The sequence below is a fragment of the Monodelphis domestica genome, chromosome 3 (genome assembly GCF_027887165.1).
Source record: "Monodelphis domestica isolate mMonDom1 chromosome 3, mMonDom1.pri, whole genome shotgun sequence".
Taxonomy (NCBI): domain Eukaryota; kingdom Metazoa; phylum Chordata; class Mammalia; order Didelphimorphia; family Didelphidae; genus Monodelphis; species Monodelphis domestica.
This window is the reverse complement of record NC_077229.1, coordinates 450,511,989-450,537,823: the sequence shown is the minus strand read 5'-3', so window position 1 is coordinate 450,537,823 and position 25,835 is coordinate 450,511,989. Positions and strand designations below refer to the sequence as shown.

The following is a 25,835-nucleotide window of genomic DNA, read 5'->3' as shown; positions in this document are numbered from 1 at the left end:
ACCTGTAAGTGTCAAAATCTTATAAACACACCATGTGGAAGTTAATGGGCATTGCAGAAATTATGTCCTTATGAATTTTAATTAAAATCTGCCTAGCGGCAGCTAGATAATATAGTGGATAGAACCCTGGACCTGGAGTCAGAAAGATCTGAATTTAGATTTCCCCTCAGATTCTTAGTAGCTGTATAACTAGACAAGTTACTTAACCTCTGTCTGTCTTAGTTTCCTTATCTGTTAAATGAGAATAATAATAGTATCTACTTTCCAGGGTGGGTGTGAGGACAAAATGAGGTTATATATTTAAAATGCTATACAAATTCTAGCTATTATTATTTGAAAGCTAAAAGTTTATTTTTATATTTAATTATATATTTAATATAAAAGGAAAATAAGTCACATCAAGAAGAAAAAAACCTTAATCACTCCACAGTGTAGCAATAAACATGTGAATATCAGTGGGGTGATCAGTGAAGGTTTCATTGAAGGAGAGAAGATATAGAAAATATTTAAACCTATTAAAAAAAAAGCCAAACATCTTGCTGTCCTGCATTCTCATTATATCTGTCAGATTTATCTTTACATTAACAATGCTAACCCGGCAGATAGCCAGAAGGGCTTGCTGAGCTGGACCAACTTCAGGAATTGTTTCCATGCTGGGGCGCTTCCTGCGATTGGCACAGGCCAAATGCAACTGTGGCTCCATTTATTACATTATGCTATAAACATTATGTCCTGAGCTAACAAGATACTCAACATGACAGTCCAATAGGTTACTGAGTACAGTAAACATCTGTTCACCAGGCACCAGAGATATGACTGAGATAGGATGTAGTGAATATCAATTTTAAGTGGTTTACGTTGTGGATTCTTTTTTCATTTTTTTTTTGGTAATAAAAAAATACAATCCCAAATTCTGGCTGAGACAAATATTTGCATGTCAGAGTTATGCTCACTTAAAAAAAATGCATGTGTGCTGTCCTTGTGTGTTTAGAGTCTCTCGTCTCCCTTCCTCTTCAGTACAATGTTTGCTTTTAGAACACTTCAGGACACCAATGATAGAATAATTTCGATGTATATATTTACTCTGAAGGAAAGCTGAACATTGAGTCACCTATTTCCCAAGTAGTAGTGTTAAGCAATTTTTTTTCCAAGTTGGCAGTAGGAGGAGAAAACTTGGCTACAAATTCCAGAATGTCTCACAGATTTTTAGGCTAAAGCAAATGTTCCATGACAAAACTGAAGCACCGCTGAAGAGGTAGAACATATTACTAGAGAGATGCCCATCTCTCTTCCCGGGATCCCCAAGTGTAACCCCCTCCCCCACAAAGCAATCCCTTCCTTCCACGCATCCCCAAAAACAAATGAATGAAGTATAGACCACCATTCCGTCCAATCCTTTTATTTCAGTAAAACTCCTATTTTCCCAGAAGTTTTCTTTCTCTAAGACTTTATGTTGTGATCTTAGGGACCCAAGGAGGCATCTGGGATTCCCGGAATTAGCTTCAGGGCTAGAGAAGCTGTTTCCTAAAATTGGAGAACACTGGCAGTGCCTACAACCCCAGGGCGGTGTGCTGGAGTATCTCTTCTGGATGGAGTTTTGAAGGGAAACAAACACCCCAGAGGGAATCGGTGAGATTGCAGAGCTGGGGTTCCCTCCAATTCGGGGATTCATCACCGGGACAGCGGTTCCAACTTGGAGCTGTGGCTGTACAGGGCTCTTTTTCAGGGAGAAAGATGGCACTTCTTACAGTAAAACTTCCGCTTGCAATAGCTTACGGCTAGCTCCTGGTCCCTGGCTGGCAAGGGGGATCCCTCTTGTTGAAGTCCAGGGAGTTTACCCCTAAGGGAACTTTTCCAGTTTCCCCACTCTCCCGCCTCCCGTAACCTTTTTTCAGTCAGGTCCACTGTGGAGACATAAACAACCTTCCTACCACCACCACCACCACCACTACCACCACCTCCCAGGGCCTCCGCCTACCCTCACAGTACACTCTCTTAACCGAGGGACACTCCTACATGCTGTGCTTGCTCTCCGGTACACTGACACACAGATATAGCACGTACAGCCGTGCAAGCACACAAAACCGCCACCACCACCGCTGCCGCCACCACTGCTGACAGCACCACAACCATCATCAAAACAAAATAAACCCCAGGAGCCACAGTTCTAGCAACAGTTTTCAATACTATATACAAGGAGGGCCTCCCACTCCACAGCACGTCCTAAGCCCTCTGCCTCTCTCAAGCCCCTGCCACCGATCGGTTGGAGGTCCCTGAGACAGGCATCGGCTGGCACCCCCAATGGCCTCTCTTAGCACTAGCTGTCAAAACTTTGAAGTTTTTCAACCCGCAGGAAGCCACTCAGCCCCAATTTCCAACCCAATCCCACCCGGCCAAACCGAGCCTTCACATCCAAAGTCTCTCAAAGGGCTAAAGAGTGTAACAAAAAACCAAACCAAAGGAAAACAAAAAGATAACAGTTGTAATCAAGGAGAGCCGAAAGGCTGGCCCATTACGAAGGGCACGGTCTGAAGGAGCCCCATTGTTCCCCTCACCTCTTTTCCCATCATCCAGCCACCACTCTGGATACACGGCTCCAGCTGGAGCGTCAGCTCGACTCGATTGGAGATGTCAAATACAATATACACACATAGAGAAAAATTTTAAGACACCCACCAACTATCACTCAAATACACACTTACACACTCAATGAGAACCCCTCCCCTTTCCTGCTCGTAAACAAGTTTAGTCTTGTTATCCTCACTCCCCCAACTCTTTCCTCTAAAAGAAAAAAAAATCCAGCAAAGACAGACAGACAGACAGACACAAACACACACACACACACACACACACACGCACGCACGCACACGTCCATGGTATGGATCAGATTACAACAACCTACCAGCGGAAAACAACTTCTTCGGGAGGAAGAGCAAGCTTTTGGTGTTCTACCCCCAATGTATTTGCCGATAAATCTAAAACCTCCAACGTCCCGAATACAGCTCCCAACCCACCCCCAACACTCAGTTCCCCCACAGAGGAGGGAAGTGACTCCCTCGCCCGCGGAGCTGCCCACCACCACGGTCATTACCTTGGAGCTGAGTCTCGTAACAGGACGAGCAGAAGGTCTCTCTCGGCGCAGCGGCTGTTTGCGCCCGGGCGCCCCAGGGGGGTCCCCGCTGCTGGGGCGCTCAGCAGCAGCCACAGCTGCCACCGCTGCTGCTGCAGCAGCCGCCGCCGCCGCCGCCGCCGCCGCCGCCGCCGCCTCCACCTCCTCCCCTTCCCATGGCTGCGCCCCGCTTGGCAGCTCTCGGGCTGTCAGGCTCTGGGAGAGGAGGGGTGGAGAGGGGGGCGGGGTAAAGGGAGAAAAGGGGATGGGAGGGGAGGGCACGAGAGGGGTGGGAACCGAGGAAAGGGAGCGGCAGCTTTTTGGCTGGGGGAGGGGGGGCAAGGATCTGTGGAACGGGGGAGAGAGCCGCACGCTCCGAAGTCTGGGCTCGGAACCGAGGGGAAGGAGAGCTCCAACCCGAGGAGAAGCGGAGGCAGCTGGTGGGAGATGGGCTGGGGAGGAGGCGAGAGCCGCCCGGGGAGCGAATTCCTGGGAGCTCAGATTGCTGCCTTTGCCTGTGAGGAGTTGGAGTTGGTGCGTGTCACTTTCATCTGGACGACTGGGCTCCTCCTAGAGGAAAGCCCTGGCTGGTGCAGGACACTTCCTTCCTCTAGGGAGGCCCACCCCTGCTCCCGAAAAGAAAACAGGGTCCCAAAGATAGCTATAGTAAATAAACCAATGAGCGCCCGAGCGGGAACACGCCGAAGGCAGCTCTCTGCACCGCCTGGAGAGCGGAGTTCGGGAAAGGCATTTACCAGGCCCGACCTCCAAACGCCTTCTACTTAGCCACAGGGAGCCAGCTTGAACAGCATCTCCACCCCTGGGTCCTGGGACCCGTGGTAAGTCTCTTTCCCACCTCCCGCGCCTCGTGGGCAAAGTGGACTATACGAATATTTTACGGGGCTCCTGCGAGGACAGAGAGAGAGATACAGACCTAGGAAATCAGACACATATACACACACATGCACACATGTACATGGATGCACTACAATTGTGTATGGGTAAGTGTATACATGTGTGTACTTGTGTGTTTGTGGGCAACCTGTGGCAATAGGTCGGCGTATATAAGTTATAGGGTTAGTTTGCATGTATGTCTAGTATGTGTGCATTCATGTAGAGACAGATGCATGGATTTACACATATAGGCATATATCGGTGGATGCGTAGGCACGTATATACACAGATTTGTATATGGTTGTATGTGTATATATACATATATAGGTATAAATGCACACCTGCGGGTTGGGAGTCAGGGAGACCCGTCTTCCCCAGTTCGAATCCAGCCTCAGACACTTTTTAAAGTGTTACCCTGAACAGTCACATCACTCTATTTGCCTCAGTTTCCTGGTCTGTAAAATGAATTGGAGAAGGAAATAACAAAACATTCCAGTATCTTTGCCAAGAAAACTCCTAATGGGGTCAGAAAGAGTCACATATGACTAATTAGTTAAACAAAATCATTCAAACATATATATAATATTACATTAACAAGAAGGTGACACCTATATCAATAGAATTATTTTATTATATATTATCTTAATTAATACATTGTTTTATTATATATTAATATACTCATGTTGATTTATTTAATTATATTAATGTGTATATTAATATAATATATTGCATTAATATTAAGATACACCAACACATGTTAAATCTATTCTATATGGACATGCATTAATATATGCATATTGTAGAATATAGAATATATATTACATAAAGGTATATAGACCTATGCATATGTCTAGGTATCTATGTGGTTATACATATACCTAGACACACACATTTGTATACACAGAGTCACACATGTATCTATGCACAGGAATGTATACATATATAGGTGTGTATATACATATTTAGATAGGCATCTATGTATATACATAGATAAATACACATGCATACATATACATATATAAATGCACACATTTATACACATACATAAATACACACATACATGCACACTTATGTTTATGTGTTTGTTTATATTTATATATGCCTAAGTCTATATATCTATATGAATCTATTCTTATACACTCATGAATATACACAGGTATATATACTTATATTTGTATGTATATTTGTGCCTACACCTCAAAGAATTTATGTGTATATAAACACATACACATACATGTGTATAGACAGATGTACCTATATATATACACATATAGCCAACTATATGAGGAAAGAATAGAGATATATACACATGTCACTCTCTACACTATATAATGTATATGTATGTATTGCTATTGCTGTAAAGGATCTGACTAGACCCAAGAGACTGGCTTTATCAAGCCCTTTCACTTGGCTGTGCCTCAGTTTCCTCACCTGTAAAAAGAGAATGATGCTATCTTTACTGCTTATTTCACCAGGAGGTTGTTGGAAAGGTTGAATGAGGCAAAGAGTTTTGTAAGCCATAGCTCATTTGGTTAAGCAAAGCTGTTATTTTTTAGTGGGAAAAGAGCTTGGCTGGAGTTGGACCACATGGGTCCTCCCCTTTACCTTGTTATTGAAGAGTTCTGTGACATCTGACCTCTGTCCCAGAGTGCTTCCGTCTGTCAACAGCGTCCATGCCTTCCCTATGGCTGACTTGTCCTGAGGATAACAACAAAACATTAGTTACAGCAAGGTTTTGAAAGGCAAAATCTATAAAATACCATATCCGGGTCAGGTGGTTTATTTACTGTTCTTTTCTGAGCTCATGGGGAAAATTGTAGGTTTTGTTTCACGGATATGCAAAAAGTAGTGAATTAAGCAAGAAAATAATTAGAATCTGGATTAGGAATCTGGATTATATACTTGGTATAAATCATTTATTTCTCTTTATGCCAATTTCCTCTTTTATGGAAGGAGCCAAAGGACTTTCAAGATGCTTGACATCGAAGGTGGCTCCTCAGTTAGAGAGAAGATGATGAAGAAATAGTAATATTACTACTAATATATATATATATATATATATATATATATATATATATATATATGGCACCCCATAGTTTTGTAAAGGCATTCCAGCCAAGTATAAGATCTTTTCTGCCCACCCCTGTTTCTGCTTGGAGAACATGTGCAGATATTCTCTGTCTGACTTGTGGGGTCTTTGGACATTCAGATATCTTTTGCCTGTTTCCTGTTATATAAGTCGGGGTTCAGTCCACTCCCCACCTTATACCCCCACTCCAGGTTGCTGAACTTGAAAAATTTTTGACATGGGGAGCTCCATAGGAATAAAAGAGGCAGCTTCTGGCTGATGGGTCGTGTGAAGGAAAGGCAGGATGATGTCAGTCAGGGGGGAGAAAAGAAGAATCCTTCTCTACCCCAGCAAAATAGTGGACCAGGTTCGCCTGGTGTCCTCTCTCCCCGCATGGAACATGGACTCATTTAGCCAGGGTTATCATGGTAGCCCCTGGATGTCTTGCTTCTCCTTTTGTATTTCCTTCATTCCAGCACTGACTTAGTGAATGCCCTCAACAAGGGGAGCACCAGTGATGGCAGGGGCAGTAGCAGGATTGTCCTTGAGATAAGAGAAACCTTGCCATTGGAGGAGATACCAGGAAGAGAATTCTCCTTGGCATTTTAAGGATTGTGCTCAGTGGAGATGAAAGACAAAATGGCTAATTAGCATCCTTGAAATGAAGCTATTAGTGCTCCCAAAAGACTCTAATATTAGCCTAGTAACTGACTATACTCTAGTGTGATGCTACAGAATTTTCTATCTAAAAAAGAAAAAATTGGTATAAAATGTATAAATCTGTATAAAATCATTCTGATCCCTTTCCCCCATTACATTCCTTTTTCTGTAGGGGACTAAACATGTTCCATGCCAGATTTTTCTGGGTATTTGGTACTCCTTTTTACTTTCTTTTTTGAGGATGGGGCTAGACCAGAGCTCAAAATCAAATGGTTGCTAGTGTAGCAGAGGTGGAAGATGAAAATTGGGGAGCCTTATTCAACTATTGAGGAATTAAGCAGCCTCATAGCACTGAACCTCACAGGGAAAGCTATAAGGACAGATGAAGAGTAGAGATCACAGTAGGCCATAAGAATTTGTGGTCTCAGTCAGAGAATTCCTACCCACATGCTATACACATATGTAACATACAGTGACATGCTAGAGGAGCCAGCTCAGATGGACTTGTGTAAGCCTATTTAATTTTTATTATATTTATTCTCACCATGGAACCCCATAGTTTTGGCAACAAACTAATGGCTCCATGTAAGAAAATGATGGAGAAAACATTAATAATGCAGATTAAATTTGAAAGTGTATTCTGTGAACAATCCTCCCTCTCTCCTAGAGCTGTTTGTTAAGCATTTACCAGCATAATTACTGCATATATGTGTGTATAAAATTATCTGCTTACAAAATGTAGCTACTTTTTTCTAAAAGGGTAAATTCTTCAATTTTCATAATTTTGACATAGAGCTTATATATTTGAAAACTAAGAGATGATAGAAATATTTAAAATAAATTATGTTTTGTTTCTAAAATATTCACATGGCATTTCATTTAACCCTTTTTAATTAAAAATAAAAATATATAATTTATCATAGCAAAATGCAATTGTGTCCCCCTAATTCCTAAGTTATAACTTTATTTATAAAAAGCTACATTTTAAAAATAATTGATTTAGAAAAATTTAGGAAAAGTATTTATAGTGGTGCCTTGGTACTCATCATTAATTAGTTCCAGAAGGTGGATTGAGTACCAAAAATGTAGAACAACAAATGAATTTTTCTCATAAAGAATAATGTTAATTGAATTAATCCTTTTTAGATACCCAGAAAACCCAAAGTTTATAAGGTATCATCTGCATTAATGGAGTTATACTTTACTAAATAAACATTAATAGTGCATAAATAAAAAAAACCAATAATTAAATAAAATAATTAAACTTAACTTTACCTTTATTTGTAGGAGTTCATGGCCTAACAGTGATGGGGAGGAGAAATGTTATTGTCTGGAAGAGGAGTCCCCTTCCATATTTTCTGTGGGCAACTGCCCTTTTGGAGTTCTTTCTCTTTCTCTTTTCTGCCCCTTATCACCACTGAACCCTGCTTGGGATTCTTCAGGAGTAGACTTCACAAGAAACCTATCCAATGATTGCTTTTGTCTGCCTTTCAAAATTCCTCTAAATTGGCAAATGGCCTGGTCATTTAACCAATTTATAATTCTGTTTCTTAAAGCTTGATCAGGGTGATATTTTTCAACAAAGTTTTGCACTTCCACCCATCTTGCACTCATTTCTTTGATTAATGAAGTGGGGAGACATCCTCACCTGCTCTTTCATATAATACACATTTCCACATTGCTTATCAAGCTAGAAGACATGTATCACATACAATAAAAATCTCATGGAGGAAATATAGTGGAATATGGCATATTTTGATCTATAATCAGATTCCAAAAAGTTCCTTCTTTGGATTTGGATAGCATTTCCTTCATGTGTCCTTTGTAGTTATCTTGGAAACTGTTTTTGCTGATAATACTTTAGTCTTTCACAGATGATCATTGTTATAAGATTTCTGTTACTGTATACATTGTTCTCTTGGTTCTGCTCACTTCACTTTACATCAGTTCTTATGAGATTTTCCAGGTTTTCCCAAACTTATCTAGTTAATTATCCTTCATGGTACAATAGTATTCTGTTACAACCCTATACTACAACTCGTTCATCTAATGCCAAGTGATGGACAACTCCTCAATTTTCATTCTTTGATACTACAAAAAAAGCTGCTAAAATATTTTAGTACAAGTAGATCCTTTTCCCACATCTTTGATCTCTTTGAGATACAGAGCCAGTAGTGTTATTGCTAGGTCAAAAGATATGCATAGTTTTATCAGGGTCTAGTAGTCTTAAGAAGGCATGGAATATAAAATATTTAGAAATCTATCTGCCAAGACAAACACAGGAATTTTATGAAGAAGGCATGAGACCAACTATATTGCATATGGTTTTATCTTTTTCAGGGGTATCATTTTTGCCTATTGTTTTGGAAATTCATCATAAAATCTGAAGAATTTCAAAGAAAAAAATGATATAAAAATTCTGTTATTGACCAAAATAGACCCTAATCAATGAAAGAATTACATATGAACAATTGTTTCTGCATTTTGACAATACAATGTAGTCTTTTCTTATTATATGTAGTCATAATTTTTCCAAATCAATTATTTTAAAAATGTATCTTCTTTATAAAGTTGTAATTCAAAAAATTTGGAGGCACAATTGTATTTTATTATAATAAATAATATATTTTTAATTATAAAAGGTTAAATGCCACATATGTTTCAGAAACAAAACAAATTTTATTTTAACTATTTCTGTTCTGCAGAGCTCCCCCATTTCTCCCAATTTTTTAAAGCAGGTCTCTAACCTGGTCTCTGTGACTTTCTTGGGAACCTTTCATGAAACTTACAGTGTGGACTGAAAGATTAAGGTGAGTCCTCAGGGTCATACAAAAAGAACTAGTGAGACTTGAACCCAAACCCTCTGGGCTTACTTACTAACCCAAAATGACAGGTTGTACACATTTTGAGGCAGTTGCTACTATTACCAAGATTGGGGGGGAGAATCCTGAAGATTAGTAACTCATGAATCCTTACCATACAGCTTCCCTTGAACAGTTAGCTAACAGAAATATGCTACAAAAATTCCAGTTCAAATGCCATCTTCCCACAAAGTTTCATTGAACGATGCAATCCTTTATCTCTCCCTACTCTGAATTCTTATTGCTGTTCAGTTTTCCATTGTGTCTTTTTTGGGACCCCATTTTTCTTTCTTGGCAAAGATACTAGAGTGGTTTGCCATTTCCTTCTACAGCTCATTTTACAAATGAAGAAATTAAGGCAAACAGAGTTGAGTGATTTGCTCAGGATCACACAGCTAAAAAGTGAGGCTAGACTGGAACTCAGAAAGAGAAGACTCCCTGATTCTAGCCACTGTGCCACCCAGCTGCCCTCTGAATTCCTAATGTTTATTAATGATATTTTAACATTCAATTTATATTAACATGAATTGTTAATCACACCTTTGTCAATTACATAATTGTTAATTACATATATATGCATATATGCATAAGTATAGACATAAACAATATCTACCTTGCATATACAACATATACACAATGCAATATACACATATACATACATAGATACACACACACATCTTAGATGTCCTCAACTCCATTGTAAATTTCCCAAGGGAGAGGACCATGTCTTATTATTATTCTTGGCATCCCCAGTATTTGGTTCCATAAGACATGTTTAATATATACTTGATCATAATAACGATAATAAATTTATTTTTCAATTAAAAACTTTCAGGTAGGCATCTCTAGACTTAGTATTGGCCATGCAATTAGAGTATGCTGCCACCAAGTGGCAGGAAGGACCCCCATTCATAGTGTGTGTGATCTGAGATCCTTCTCATCCCACTCCTCTAACTTAAAAAAAAACAAACCTCAACAGCAATATATTATTAATAAATTATTGTATATTATTAATCAATAAAGTACAATAAATAGTAAAAGGAGGAATTTTAAGTAAATAAGGAAATTTATGGAAAATTTTAAGGAAATAAACATGGAGGTACAATGTGGTGCTTTCTCATTAATCTTTAACTTTATAATTCCCTGTTTAATTCAACACTTGATCTTATTCCCAAACGTCAATGACAATGTTTCTTTCTAACTCACCCTGACTATGGTTTGAGGCCATAATCATTTGAGCTCTGGAATTTATAACCAACTTGGCATGGAAATGCGTATCTATAACTATATCTATAACAAATGAGTTTTCTAGTAACTTACCTCATCATAATAATAAAATTTCACATGATATATATGTAGCACAATGGATAGACTGCTAGTTCTAGAGTCAGCAAAACATGAGTTCAAATCCAGTTTTATACAGTTACTAGCTGTGCGACCCTGGGCAAATCACTTAAATCTGTTTGCCTCAGTTTCCTCATCTGTAAAATGAGCTGGAGAAGGAAATGGTAAGCCACTCCAGTATCTTTGCCAAAGAAACTCCAAACTGGATCAGAAAGAGTCAGACACAGCTAATTAACCAAATACATATAGCATTTTACAATTTTTAAAGCACTTTCCTTGCAACAATCCTGTGTGGTAGTTACTTTGAAACTTCTCATTTTAGAGATGAGGAGCCTCATCTCTAATGACTTGTCTGTGGCTATAGAGCTTGTAAGGAATAGAGCTGGACCTTAAATCCATCCTGTTATTCTGATTCCAAGTCCACCTCTTAGCTATAGACTGCCTTATTTGGCTTTTAGATTTATTATTAAATAGATTATATTGACTGAACTTTCTCACAGCTAGAAGGTCCATAATGTTCTCTTTGATTTTTCCATGTTTTTTCTTTGTGGTAAAAGGAAAAACAATATTACTAAATTTCTACCCTGAAAGTATAAACTCTTCAAAGTTTTTAAAAATCTTCTTTACTTTTAAAAAAATGAACTTATTTTTAAGTTCATTTTATTCCCTTTGCTAGGATTGTAGACCTAGACATGACCTGCCATTTACTTCTTGTGCTGTGATTTGCAAACTTGGCATATATTCATTTAAATATAACTCAACACCAGCTTCTTTTCATAAAACTCTCTTTTTTATAGATTGTCTGTTATCACAGCCACAAAGGCAGGACTGAACCATGGGAGCAGAAGGGCACGCAACAACTGGTAATTATTGCTTAAGGAGGGTGTCAGTCTGTCTTCTAGGTTGAAGCTGCCTGTAGGCAAAATATTAAATGGGTGTAAGCTCAGGTCTCAGAGTTGGTGTTCCCTAACTGGCTTGTATTTGGTAGTTGAAAGAGATGATTGCCCTGGAAGACATGAGGGAAAGAAACAGACACTTATTAAATACCTAATATGTGCCAGCACCATATTAAACATTTAACATATATAATTTTTTAAACCTTTACCTTCCATCTTAGAATTGATCCTGTGTATTGGTTCCAAAGCAAAAGAGTGGTATGGTTTGGGAAATTGGGGATAAATGACTTGCCCAGGGTCACACAGCTAGGAAATGTTTGAGGCTAGATTTGAACCCAGGACCTCCTGACTCCCTATCCACTGAGCCACTTAGCTGCCCCCCTCCCCAACAGAATCTTATTTGAGTCTCAAAACAACCCAGTTAATCCCATTTTACATTTGAGGAAAAAAGGAAAACAGAAGTGAAGTGCCTACTTGTTGGCAGGCTTCCCGTTTGTTTTTTGTATCTCCAGCACCCAGCATATAGGTGCTGCCTAAATGCTTGGTAATTGATGGATTCAAATGGAAAAGAAATTTTAGGAGGGAGAAGGAAAGAATCTGAATCAGGAAGAAGAAATAGACTATTTTTTTTAAAATTTCAAGTATGACAGTAGAACAGCTGGCTGGAATTATAAAATCAAAGAGGTATCTTTATTCAGGTCAGAGTAATGAAAATATAAGTTATTCCTTTCATAATTTAATAGTAATAAATCACACATATGGTGCTTTGAGGCTTACAAAACACTATTCTTTCAATTATATTGTGAGGTAGATAGTGTAAGAATCATCATCCCCATCTATAGGTAGAGAAACCAAGACTCCGAGAGATTCATCAATATATAAAATATTTAGTCACAGAAATTTTACAAATATTACTATAAGCCATTTCCTATAAAATAAAGAAGACAACCCTAAATGATTGGAGAGATAATATTTGCTCATAGTTGAGCCAATATAATAAAAATGTCAATAATACCTAAATTAATTTACTTTTTCAGTGCCATATCAAATTAAGCCACCAAATGATTATAGAACTATAAAACAGTAGTATTCTAAACAATTTAGTAATGATTTTAAAAAGTAATTTATCAGTGGAACAGATTTCATACATAAACCTAAAGTCCTAACTATTAGACTACAAAACTAGATAGTAGCCTGGCAGAAATTAAATATAGACCAAAATCTCATACCATGAAGATATTTCCAAAAGTATGCATGTCTTAGACATAAAAAGTAAAAAAATGATTCCCCCAAGATAGAAAAATGATTAAGCAATAAGTGAAAAAATCTAAACTATATTCATATAAGAAAGTGTTTCAATTCACCAATAATTAGAAAAATACAAATTAAAAGAACTTAGATTTTTTTTGCTTCATATTTGTCAGATTGTGTAATATCACCAGGAAAAGAAAATCACAATTGTTAGAGAGGCCATCAGAAAATAGATACATTAATGTTCTGCTGGTGGTGTTCTGAATTGGTTTATCTGTTCTGGGAGGCAATTTGAAATTATACTCCAAAAGTCATTAAACTGGGCACATCCTTCTACTCAGCTATATCACTAAGAGCCCTCGATTCCAAAGAGATCAAAGAAAGAAAATAGGGACCCAAATGTAAAGAATGTTTATAGCAGCAATTTTTATCATAACAAAAAACTATAAATTATAAGAGTGCCTATGAGTTGGGGGATGACTAATTAATTGTGGCATATAAATACAATTAAATATTGTATTATAAGAAATGAACATTTTTTAAAACATTTTTTATTTGGTCAATTTCAAAAATTATTCCTTGGTTACAAAAATCATTTTCTAGGCCTCTCCCCCCCCCATAGCTAACGCACAATTCCACTGGGTATTACATGTGTCCTTGATCAGAACCTATTTCCATGTTCGTGGTGTTTGCACTAGGATGCTCATTTAGAGTCTACATCCCCAATCATATCCCCTCGGCCCATGTAATCAAGCAGTTGTTTTTCTTCTGTGTTTCTACTCCCACAATTTCCCCTCTGAATGTGGATAGTGTTCTTTCTCATAAATCCCTCCGAGTTGTTCAGGATCACTGCATTGCCACTAATGAAGGAGTCCATTACATTCGATTGTACCACAGTGTATCAGTCTCTGTGTACAATGTTCTCCTGGTTCTGCTCCTCTCACTCTGCATCACTTCCTGGAGTTCGTTCCAGTCTCCATGGAATTCCTCCACTTTATTATTCCTTTGAGCACAATAGTATTCCATCACCAACACATACCACAATTTGTTCAGCCATTCTCCAATTGAAGGGCATCCCCACATTTTCCAATTTTTGGCCACCACAAAGAGCGCAGCTATGAATATTCTTGTACATGTCTTTTTCCTTATTACCTCTTTGGGTTACAAACCCAGCAGTGCTATGGCTGGATCAAAGGGCAGACAGTTTTTTAGCACCCTTTGGGCATAGTTCCAAATTGCCCTCCAGAATGTTTGGATCATTTCACAACTCCACCAGCAATGAATTAGTGTCCCGACTGACTTTGCCACATCCCCTCATTCATTCATTACTTTCATGTTAGCCAATCTGCTAGGTATGAGGTGACACCTCAGTTTTTTTTTTATTTGCATCTCTCTGATAATAAGAGATTTAGAACACTTTTTCATGTGCTTATTAATAGTTTTGATTTCTTTAACTGAAAACTGCCTATTCATGTCCCTTGCCCATTTCTCAGTTGGGGAATGGCTTGATTTTTTGTACAATTGATTTAGCTCTTTGTAAATTTGAGTAATTAGACCTTTTATGTTATGTTATGTTATGAAGATTGTTTTCCAGTTTGCTATTTCCCTTCTGATTTTGGTTACATTGGTTTTGTTTGTACAAAACCTTTTTAATTTGATATAGTCAAAATTATTTATTTTACATTTTGTGACTCTTTCTAAGTCTTGCTTGGTTTTAAAATCTTTCCTTTCCCAAAGATCTGACATGTATACTATTCTGTGTTCATCTAATTTACTTATAGTTTCCTTCTTTATGTTCAGGTCATTCACCCATTCTGAATTTATCTTGGTGTAGGGTGTGAGGTGTTGATCCAAGCCTAATCTCTCCAGTACTGTTTTCCAATTTTCCCAGCAGTTTTTATCAAAAAGTGGATTTTTGTCCCCAAAACTGGGATCTTTGGGCTTGTCATAGACTGATTTGCTGAGGTCACTTACCCCAAGTCTATTCCACTGATCCTCCTTTCTGTCTCTTAGCCAGTACCAAATTGTTTTGATGACCACTGCTTTATAGTATAGTTTGAGATCTGGGACTGCACATCCTCCTTCCTTTGCATTTTCTCCATTATTTCCCTGGATATCCTTGATCTTTTGTTCTTCCAAATGAACTTTGTTTTGGTTTTTTCTAAATCAGTAAAAAACTTTTTTGGATGTTCGATGGGTATGGCACTAAATAAATAGATAAGTTTGGGTAGGATGGTCAAATTGATTATGTTAGCTCATCCTACCCATGAGCAGTTAATGTTTTTCCAATTGATCAGATCTAGTTTTAATTGTGTGGAAAGTGTTTTGTAGTTGTGTTCATATAGTTCCTGTGTTTGTCTCAGCAGATAGATTCCCAAGTATTTTATATTGTCTAGGGTGATTTTGAATGGAATTTCTCTTTCTAATTTTTGTTGCTGAGATGTGTTGGAGATATATAGAAATGCTGATGACTTATGTGGGTTTATTTTGTATCCTGCAACTTTGCTAAAGTTGTTGATTATTTCCACTAGCTTTTTAGTTGATTCTCTAGGATTCTTTAAGTAGACCATTATATCATCCACAAAGAGTGATAGCTTGGTCTCTTCATTGCCAATTTTAATACCTTCAATTCAATTCAACAATTCAAAAAATTGTTACTGCTAGTGTTTCTAGTACAATGTTAAACAATAAAGGTGATAATGAGCATCCTTATTGCACTCCTGATCTTATTGGGAAGGCTTCTAGTTCATCCCCATTGCAGATATTGTTGGCTGATGGTTTTAGATAGATGCTGTTTATTATTTTTAGGAAAGACCCTTCTATTCCTATACTTTCTAGTGTTTTCAATAGGAAATGAGTGTTGTATTTTGTCAAAGGTTTTTTCTGCGTCTATTGAGATAATCATGTGATTTTTTTGGCTTGCTTGTTGATATGGTCAATTATGTGGATGGTTTCCCAGATATTGAACCATCCTTGCATTCCTGGCATAAATCCCACCTGATCATAGTGAATAACCCTCCTGATCACTTGCTGGCGTCTTTTTGTTAGTATCCTATTTAAGATTTTTGCATCTATGTTCATTAAGGAGATTAGTATATAGTTTTCTTTCTCTATTTTTGACCTGCCTGGCTTTAGAATCAGTACTAGAACTCCCTCTTTACTTATTATGTCAAATAGTTTGTATAGTATTGGGATTATCTGTTCTTTGAATGTTTGATAGAATTCACTTGTGAATCCATCAGGCCCTGGGGATTTTTTTCTTAGGGAGTTCTTTGATGGCCTGTTCAATTTCTTTTTCTGACATGGGATTATTTAAGAATTCTATTTCTTCTTCTATTAATCTATGCAATTTATATTTTTGTAAATATTCATCCACATCACCTAGATTAACATATTTATTGCCATATAATTGGGCAAAATAGGGCAAAAAAAATGATTGCCTTAATTTCCTCTTCATTGGAGGTGAGTTTTCCCTTTTCATCTATGATACTGTTAATTTGGTCTTCTTCTTTCCTTTTTTTATTACATTGACCAGTACTTTGTCTAATTTGTTTGTTTTTTTCAAAATACCAGCTTGTAGTCTTATTTATTAGTTCAATAGTTCTATCACTTTCAATTTTATTAATTTCTCTCTTAATTTTTAGAATCTCTAATTTGGTTTTCCTCTGGGGGGTTTTAATTTGTTTGCTTTCAAGTTTTTTGATTTGCATGTCCAATTCATTGACCTCTGCCCTCCCTAATTTGTTAATATATGAACTCAAGGATATAAAATTTCCCCTAAGTACTTTGGCTTCCCATAGAATTTGAAAGGATGTCTCATCATTGTCATTTTCTTCAGTGAAATTATTAATTGTTTCTATGATTTGTTCTCTAACCAATTTTGGAGAATCATATTATTTAATTTCCAATTAATTTTTGATTTGACTCTTGTAAATAGAAAGGACACTGTGGGAGATATTTCTAGTTATAATAACTGAGATACTCTGGCAGTGACTAGAGAGATAGTAGGGGAACCTCAGGGTGCCTAGTTGTAATGGAGATAGAGATACTTCTGAGAGATAGAGAGATACTACTAGAGGGGATACTCTGGGGTTGCCTATTGATCATAACTGATGGCTAATAGATCAAGATATTTCCTACCCTCCAACTCCCAGTTTTCCACCCACGCCCTCCTGCCTCCCTTCCCCTCCCCCCTGTTAGTCAGCCACCCTTCTAAGAAATTCAAAGGTGAACTGTGAGGTTTAGAGAAGATACACTTGTTCTCTTTCTCAAGTAAGGAGGTTTATCGGGGAGGATAAGGATGGAAGATGAGGTGAGAGGGATGAGGTTTTCCATAATCTATAAGGAGGGTTAGGAGGATTTTGGAAATGTCAGTCCTGTCACAGCTGTGACACAAAAATCTGTCAGGGAGATGGGAGGACAACTGTTTAATCTTCTTTCTTCTTCCATCAAACTCAAATCTCAAATATATAATCAGTTCTTCACACTCTAAGCCACCAACAAAAGTTAATTTTTTCTCAGCCTAGCTCCAGAATCCCCGCCCCCCCCCCCAAGGTTTCTTCAGCCTAGGACAGAAGCTAACTGGGGTCCAGTTGAGAGCTTCTTCCCCCTTCAGCCTGGCTTGACTCTCCAACTGTCTTTCCTGGGAACATTCTATTTGGAATGTGTTTTCTTGATTGACAGCTGAGGTCTACTTTGTTTTGCATGCATGAAATTCTCTCTTTCTTCATGCCTCTTCCACACTCTCCACGTACCCTTACTGATCATTATTTTTATTGCCTTATGATCTGAAAATGTTGCATTTATTATTTCTGCTTTTCTGCATTTGTATGCCATGATTTTATGACCTAGTATTTGGTTAATCTTTGTGAGTGTACCATGTGCTGCTGAAAAGAAGGTGTATTCTTTTTTGTCCCTATTTATTTTTCTCCTTCTATCTATTAACTCTAATTGTTCTAAGATTTCATTCATATCTTTTACCTCTTTCTTATTTTTTTTTTTGATTTGATTTATCTAAATTTCATAGTGGTAGATTCAGGTCTCCCACTAGTATAGTTTTACTCTCTATTTCCTCCTTCAATTCTACTAGTTTCTCCTTTATAAATTTGGATACTATACCATCCCTTTTCATCAGGTCTGTTTTTACTTTGGCTTTGTCAGATATCATGATTGCAACTCCTGCCTTCTTTCTATCAGTTGAGGCCCATTAGGTCTTACTCCAACCTTTAATTCTGACCTTGTGAGTATCTACCCACCTCAGGTGTGTTTCTTATAGACAACATATGGTAGGATTTTGGATCCTAATCCATTCTCCTATTTGTCTATGTTTTATGGGTGAGTTCATTCCATTCACATTCAAAGTTATGATTGTCACTTGTGAATTCCCTATCATTTCGATATCCTCTCCTAGTTCTGTCCTTTCTTCTTTTGCTATATCCCTTTAAACCAGTGGTTTACTTTTAATCAGTCCCCCTATTCCCTTCCCTTAATATGCTTGCCTTTCTGGCCCCTCCCTTTTTACTTCCTTGTTGTTTTTTTAGGGTCTGTTAAGTTCCCTCCCCCCTTTCCTTCCCTCCCTTTTTGTATTCCTTTCCCCTCTACCCCCTTAGTTTTCCCTTCTCATTTACCCTGTAGGATAAGATGGAATTCAAGATCCCAATGGATCTAGGTGCTCTTCCCTCTCAGAATTGATTTCACTGAGAATAAGGTTTAAGTATTACCTATTAGCAGTCTCTTCCTCTCCTTCTTATAAGAGTATTCTTCCCCCTCCCCTTCCCATATGTATCTTTGTGTGATAAAGATTATCCTATTTATTTTATTTCTTCAAATATCTCTTGGTATCATCTTCGATTCCCCCCTCCACCTTTTTTCCTTTTTTTTTTTGGCATATCATCTTATAGCCCTTAATGCCCCAAACTTTTCCTATGAGTGATTCTTCTAATTACTATAATAATGAATACAATTTTTGAGTTACAAATAATATTTTCCCCATATATTAATATATATAATTTGATATAATTGTAGCCCTTAAAGAAGAGAGTTTGAATAAAAAAATTTCCCCTTTTCCCTCTCTTTCTTATTTACCTTTTCATGTTTCTCTTGATCTCTGTGTTTGGATATCAAACCTTCCACTTAGTTCTGGTCTTTTCTTTACAAATACTTGAAAATCTTCTATTTTGTTGAATGCCCATACTTTTCCCTGGAAGTATATAGTCAATTTTGATGGATAGGTGATTCTTGTTTGAAGAACCAGTTCTCTTGCCTTTCTGAATATCATGTTCCAAGCCTTGCAGTCTTTTAATGTAGGAGCTGCCAGGTCTTGTGTTTTCCTGATTGGTGCTCCTTGGTATCTGAATTGTCTCTTTTTGCCTTCTTGTAGAATTTTCTCCTTAGCTTGAAAGCTCAGGAATTTGGCAATTACATTCCTGGGAGTTGTCTTTTGGGGATTTAGTGTAGAGGATGTTCTATGGACTCTTTCAATATCTATTTTAGCTCCTTGTTCCAGAACTTCAGGGCAGTTTTCTTGGATAATTTATTATAGCATGATGTCAAGATTTCTGTATATTTCTGGCTTTTCAGATAGACCACTGATTCTCAAATTGTCTCTTTGTGCTCTGTTTTCCTGATCCCCATCATCTTTTCAGTGAGATATTTTATGTTTTCTTCTATTTTGCAGACTTTTGACTTTGCTTTATTAATTCTTGCTGTTTTGCAAGATCATTGGTTTCCAGTTGCTCAATTCTGGTCCTTAAGGCCTGGTTTTCTGCTTTAATCTTTTGATTTTCTGCTATAATTTTTAAATTTTCTCTTTGAACCATTTCTCACTTCTCTTGCCAGTAGGTTTCCATTTTTTTTGATAAGCTCCAATTTAAATTCTTCCAGAGCTTGTGGACAATTTCCATTTCTTTAGAAGGTTTTGTCTTTGTTTGAATTTCCTCCTGTATTTCCTCTGTAGCCTGGGTTTTTCCTTCATAAAAATTTTTGAGTGTCACTGCCTTTTTTTTTTCTTGGAAGGTGTTTGTTGGTCCTGTGCGCAATTTGCCATTACTGTGGAGGTTTTACCTTCCTTTTTTAGTCAGAAATCTGAGTGAGCTGGGCAGGTTCTCTGTGTATGGAGTTAAGGAGCAAGGATTTTGCCTGTGGCAAGCTCTCAAATCTCCACCTCCGCTGTTTGCAGCTTTTCTCTGCACTGCCTTCCCAGGAGCTCCCATGATCTGTGCTCCCCGTCTGCTGGGATTTCAGGTGTAGCTGCTCTCAGTTGTAGGTCTTTGGTGGTCTTAGTCAGCTCCCAAGGACCTAGAGGTGCCCCTTGCTCTCTCTTGAGGTGCCCCTCGCTCACTCTCTGATTCTGGCACACTGGCTCTGACTCTGGCTCCGTAGGTGGGGTGGGGGAGGGTAGATTGACTCACATTTGAGTGGGAGCTTTTTCACCCCCTTATAGTGTGGAAATGCCCAAATCCCATGTACCTTCAATGCTGTGCCCTACTGTAGAGTCCCTCTGTTCTTATGAAAATGGTTTTTTTGGTCTTTTGAGGTAGTCTATATCAGTGGGTGCTGAGGAGAGGAGGAGTCTTGTGTCTAGACTGCTACCATGCTTACCTGAAAGTCCTCTCAACATTTCTTAATGAATAATTTCAGAGATGTCTAGGAAGACCTATGTCGATTGATGTCTGATATCAAACTCTGACAACTGTCCAGTCTAGGATGAGAGGCCAGAAGGATGGATGAAACTTTGCTACAACAGTAATTTTAAATACTGGAAAGGGGATGGGATGCTCGCTTTCTACACTGGAGAGAAGAAATTTTCATAGGTTAAAGAGAATCTGAGACAAGGAATAGTTGAGAATGTCAAGAGAGAATAAAGTAAAAGAGTGAAGGATAAATATAGGTTGAATAAAGAGTAAGAGAGGGGTAGTTAAGTCAGGAGACACTAAAAGTCTATGCAGACTAAAAGTCTACTGCAGACAAGAGACCAAAACATATGACTTGTCATTGTGCAGTATGTCAGGATTAAAGATGGATGCTAAACCAAAAAACAACAAAAAACTGAGCTACCAAGCAGCCCCTAAATAGGCAATTTTAAAAGGAAGAGATTGAAGCTATCTAAAACTATATTAAAAATCACTAATAATAAAAGAAAAGCAAAGCAAGACTATGCTGAAGTTCTACCTCACCCATCAGATTGGCAAAAGTAATAAAAGAAGAAACTGACAAATGTTGGAGGAGATGGGAGAAAACAGGCACTTTGAGGCACTGTTGGTGTGGCTATGAATTAGACCAGCAATTCTGGGAAGCAATTTGGAACCTCAACCCCTAAATCACTAAACTTAGCATATCGCTTTACTCAGAAATACCTCGACTAAGACTAAAGTCCAAGGAGTTCAAAGAAAGAAGGAAATGCTCCATAGATGCAAAAAAAATTATAGCAACCCTTTCTTCTCTTTCCAAACTGGAAACTAAAGAGATACCCACTTATTAGGAAATGGCTAAATAAATTATGGCATACGTATGCAATGGAATATTATTGTGTCATTAGAACTGATGAAACAAATGGTTTCAAAGGAAACTGGGAAAACCCCTATGAACTGATGCAGAGTGAAGTGAGCAGAACTAGAACAGTATGTACAATGACAACAATATTATAAAGAAAAATTACTTTGAAAGACTGTAACTTAGAACAATTTCATGATAAAAGAAAAACTCAGAAGCCTGAAGATGAAGCATGATGCTCCCTTCCTACCAAAGAAGGAATGGAATTAAGATGCAGAATGAGACCTACATGTTTGAACATGAGCATCGTGGGATTTTTTTTTTACTGAACTGTAAATATTTTATTAGGGTTTAATTTTTTTTTTACTGTTCAGTGAGGAGGACGGAAGACGTGCAAGAGACAGAACATAAATGTGTATAAATAAATAAATTGATTCCTGATATTCTTGGGAATCTTGCAAAGGAGAAGTATAATAATTTTTATTTTATTTAAAAAAAATTGAGCCTGATCTCATCAGCTTGCTGACTGAATTTCTTTGGGCTCAGAATAATATCTTGAAGACTTTGGGTATTATGGGTGACAATATAGCTTTCACAAATCTCTTATTTGTCTTGCACAAATACTGGAGCAATTTTTACCAAGAGGAAAATAATGCCACTTCGTCTCCCTCCTATCCCATGACTCCTCTCAATATATGTTTCTAGGTTAATTTTTGTTGGTTATTACAAAATGTTTAACTTTAGCTTGTTCTAGTGTGATTGATTGAATGAATACAATATGTGGGGAAGTGAATAAAGAGAGATTAATAATAATAATAATAACTCTTACTGCTGCTATGACTAATAATAATAGCTCTTCCATAATGTTTTAAGCTTTGTGACACACTTTACAAATATCTCATCTTATCTATTCAATAACCCAGTGAGAAGGTTAAATTAATTCTGTGTCATTTTTTAATCAATCCTACTTAAAGCTAATTGATTTTGTCCCATAACTGGACAAGCCACAGTTCTTTGCCCCTGAACTCAGTTCAGAAATTCAGCTGGTTGGTAATGAGTTAAAAGTCTAGTTCTTTTGCTAATCACTGTTCTATTCTTGCCTCAAAGAAATCTGCTTCTCTTGAGGAATGCTGGTGGATACCAGGGAGTCCAGTGTAGCATCTTTGTGCCACCACGCTATCCCTTCAAGGATGTCTGGTTTGCTATCTTTAACCTTGCAGGTGGATTCAAACAATGAACAATTCTTGGACTCAGGAGGGCAGGAGGGGGTTGTTGCTAGCCCCTCGTTCCCAACTTCCAACCAATCACGAGCCTCAACCATGTAACCAAATCACGTGCACCACCCCATCAACACTACAATCAATTTTGTTATTTCCTCACCTATCCGGTGCTGATTTTTGTTCTAATCTTGTAAAAATGAGTTGTCTTCCTTGTCTAAACTGAGGCAGACAATGACCCACTCTGTTGGCAGTTAGCACCCTTATGAATAAAATGTTATCTTCCTTAGAGAACACGTGCCTCAGTCTAGCCCTCACCTTCCACCTTGGAGTCAATACTAGGTATTAGTTCCCAGCAGAAGAGGGGTAAGGGCTAGGCAATGGGGGTTAAGTGACTTGCCCAGGGTCACACAGCTGGGATGTGTCTGAGGCTAGATTTGAACCCAGAATCTCCTGTCTCTGGTCCTGGCTCTCCATCCACTGAGCCACCCAACTGCCCCCCTCAGTCTAACTTTTGCTGAATTTTAGTGATGACACCTGGGAGAGAGGTGATATTATTTCTTGGACTTTCCGTATTTGATGATGCAGATACCTCTTTTCCTCCCTTTGTGTATATGTTCCAATAAAACATTTTTGTTCATTGTAAAAAAAAAAAACAAACAAACCCTCCAAGAACTTCAGGAAATGGAAACAGACAGAAGTTAAGTGACTTGGCCAGGATCACAGATCTAGCAAATGCCTAAGGCTGGATTTGAATTTGAATCTTCATTCCTCTAGGTCCAACACTCTTTCAGTGTGCCCCCTGTCTATTTCAGGTCAAGGAGGGAGGATGTTCCTGGTGGTGGTGGCTCTTTCTAACTTTCAGAGATCTAATGGGTTCTGGGATGATCTGGGGATCAGGAATTGGGAGAAGGGAGAAGGGTCTTTGGTGAAATCTGGTCTTGCTATCACTTGGCCAACTCAGATGGATTCTGAGACAGTTAGTGGCATGGAAAGGGGGAGGAAAGAAGGAAAGAAAAGGAGGGTGTCCTGGGAGTGGGGGTGGATTTCTTAATACTCTGACTTCCCTCCAGCTCTCCCTAATCATTTTTGAGCTGCTTCCTTTTGTCTCTCCATTGAGACTGTAACCTTTTTGAGATTTGAGTCATTTATTCTTTTCCACTGAGCCTAGTGCAGTTCTATGCATGTCATTAGAACTAGGTTGTAAGCCTGCTCAGTTCAGTTGGAGGCAGCACAAAAAGAGTGACTGAAGTGCAGATAGTATAGTCCAGATTAAGAACTAGGACCAAATCCTTTCTCGGATACTTACGAGCTGCAGGATCCTGGGGAAATCATGCAATCGCTTTGGTGCCTCAGTTTCTTTACCTATAAAGAGAGGCACTGAATGATTTCTCATATCCCTTTCAGTTCAAAGAAGCCGAATCTATAATCCTATGAATCTAAATCTAGAAGCCTATGAATCTATTTTCCTGAACTCTGGAACAATATTATACAATATATTAAAAATCTGGTCTATTGAACAGATAATAATGACAATAATTAGAGACTTGAATCATGAAATTAAAGCTCAATACAAAAAATATGGTTAAAGTAACTGTTGTTGAGTTGTTTTTCAGTTATGCCCAATTCTTTGGGACACTAGGATTTTCTTGGCAAAGATACTGGAGGGTTGTGCCATTTCCTTTTATTATTATTATTATTTAATTCCTATATTTTACAAATACTGAAGTTTTTTTTTCCTAAGAGGAAAATAATAAGAACATTTCATCTCCTTCCTAATCTAATGATTCTACTCAATATATATATATTTTAGGTATACTTTCCCTAGTTATTGCAAAACTTAACTTTAGTATATTTTATTGTGACTGAATGAATGCAATAGGTATTTTTACAATAGTTTAAAAATACTTATTGTGTACTGAGTGTAAACATACAAATAGAAAAATGCTTTTAAAGCATTTACTACCCATGCAATTCCAATATTAATGTACATGTCAAAAAATTAAAAATAGACTACTATTTGGAAAGTACCTTAAGTAAAACTTGTATAATATCATCAGAACACAGGACAAAGAGGATACTTTCATAGAACATAATCATGAGATTAAAAAAAACTCAACCACAACAAATTTCCAAAAATATTTTTGAAAGCAGTGCACACTATTTGCTGATCAATAATAATGTCTGATAACAGGTATATATGCCATTAGATTTATGGTGTGTAATGGAAAGCTATTTACCTCCAGATGGAGCCTATAAAATAGCTAAGATATGAGTGGAACCAAACTCAACCAACAATATGTCAACAAAGAGGAGCAGCATGGTCATGGGGTTTTGTAATGGAAGAGTTTATGATGGCAATTTTAGAGCCAGGCCATCGCCACTGTAGGAGGCTGGACTTAGAGCTCAATGGAGATTAGGAAAGAATCAGTAGGAATTATAAAAAAAACAGCACTGCATCCCACAAAAATTTAGCACTTACCAAATATCTAGGAAGACTTGAGCTGACAGCAGGAATGACATAACAGAAGCTCACTACCTTTCACAGATGGACAAATAGATTGCCAATTTACCAATTAGAGAGTTCAACCATCAATACGATGTACATGCGTGCACACATACACACGTGTCCCAGCACATACTGCTTCTAGCATCCTGGGCTAGGATAACACAATACTTTCTGAACATTTTGTACCCTTGCTACTAATACTTATCCCAACCAGGACCATTCCATTTCACTTCTCTTTTGTTTGTTACTTTCTCTTTTTTTGCTTATAAGTTCCCTGAAAGTAGGTGCTATCTTGCTTGTTTATTTTTTGTGATTAGTGCTTAGCAGAATACCCAACAGAGTCAACATTTAAATGATTTCATTTATTCACTCATAGTTCATTTATTCATATATATATACACATTTGTATATGGAAAATATATTCATATATGTACACATGTAATATGTACATACAGGCATATACATATATACACACATACAGATGGATGGTTTTTCTAACTTTGTTTATTAAACTTTTTAGCATAATCTAAACAAAT

The 25,835-nt window shown here is 37.8% G+C and overlaps 1 long non-coding RNA gene across 3 annotated transcripts in view; it reads left to right on the top strand.

The window, feature by feature from the left end:
* The first annotated feature begins 3,495 nt into the window (after positions 1-3,495).
* Positions 3,496-25,835, top strand: part of LOC103093123 (uncharacterized) — an 83,869-nt gene continuing 61,529 nt past the window's right edge. For 2 of the 3 annotated variants that reach the window (XR_008917872.1, XR_008917871.1), the window contains exons 1-2: positions 3,496-3,948; positions 11,734-11,799. This is a non-coding gene — a long non-coding RNA (uncharacterized LOC103093123). The remainder of the gene's footprint in view (positions 3,949-11,733; positions 11,800-25,835) is intronic. The other variant, XR_008917873.1, reaches the window with a different exon arrangement.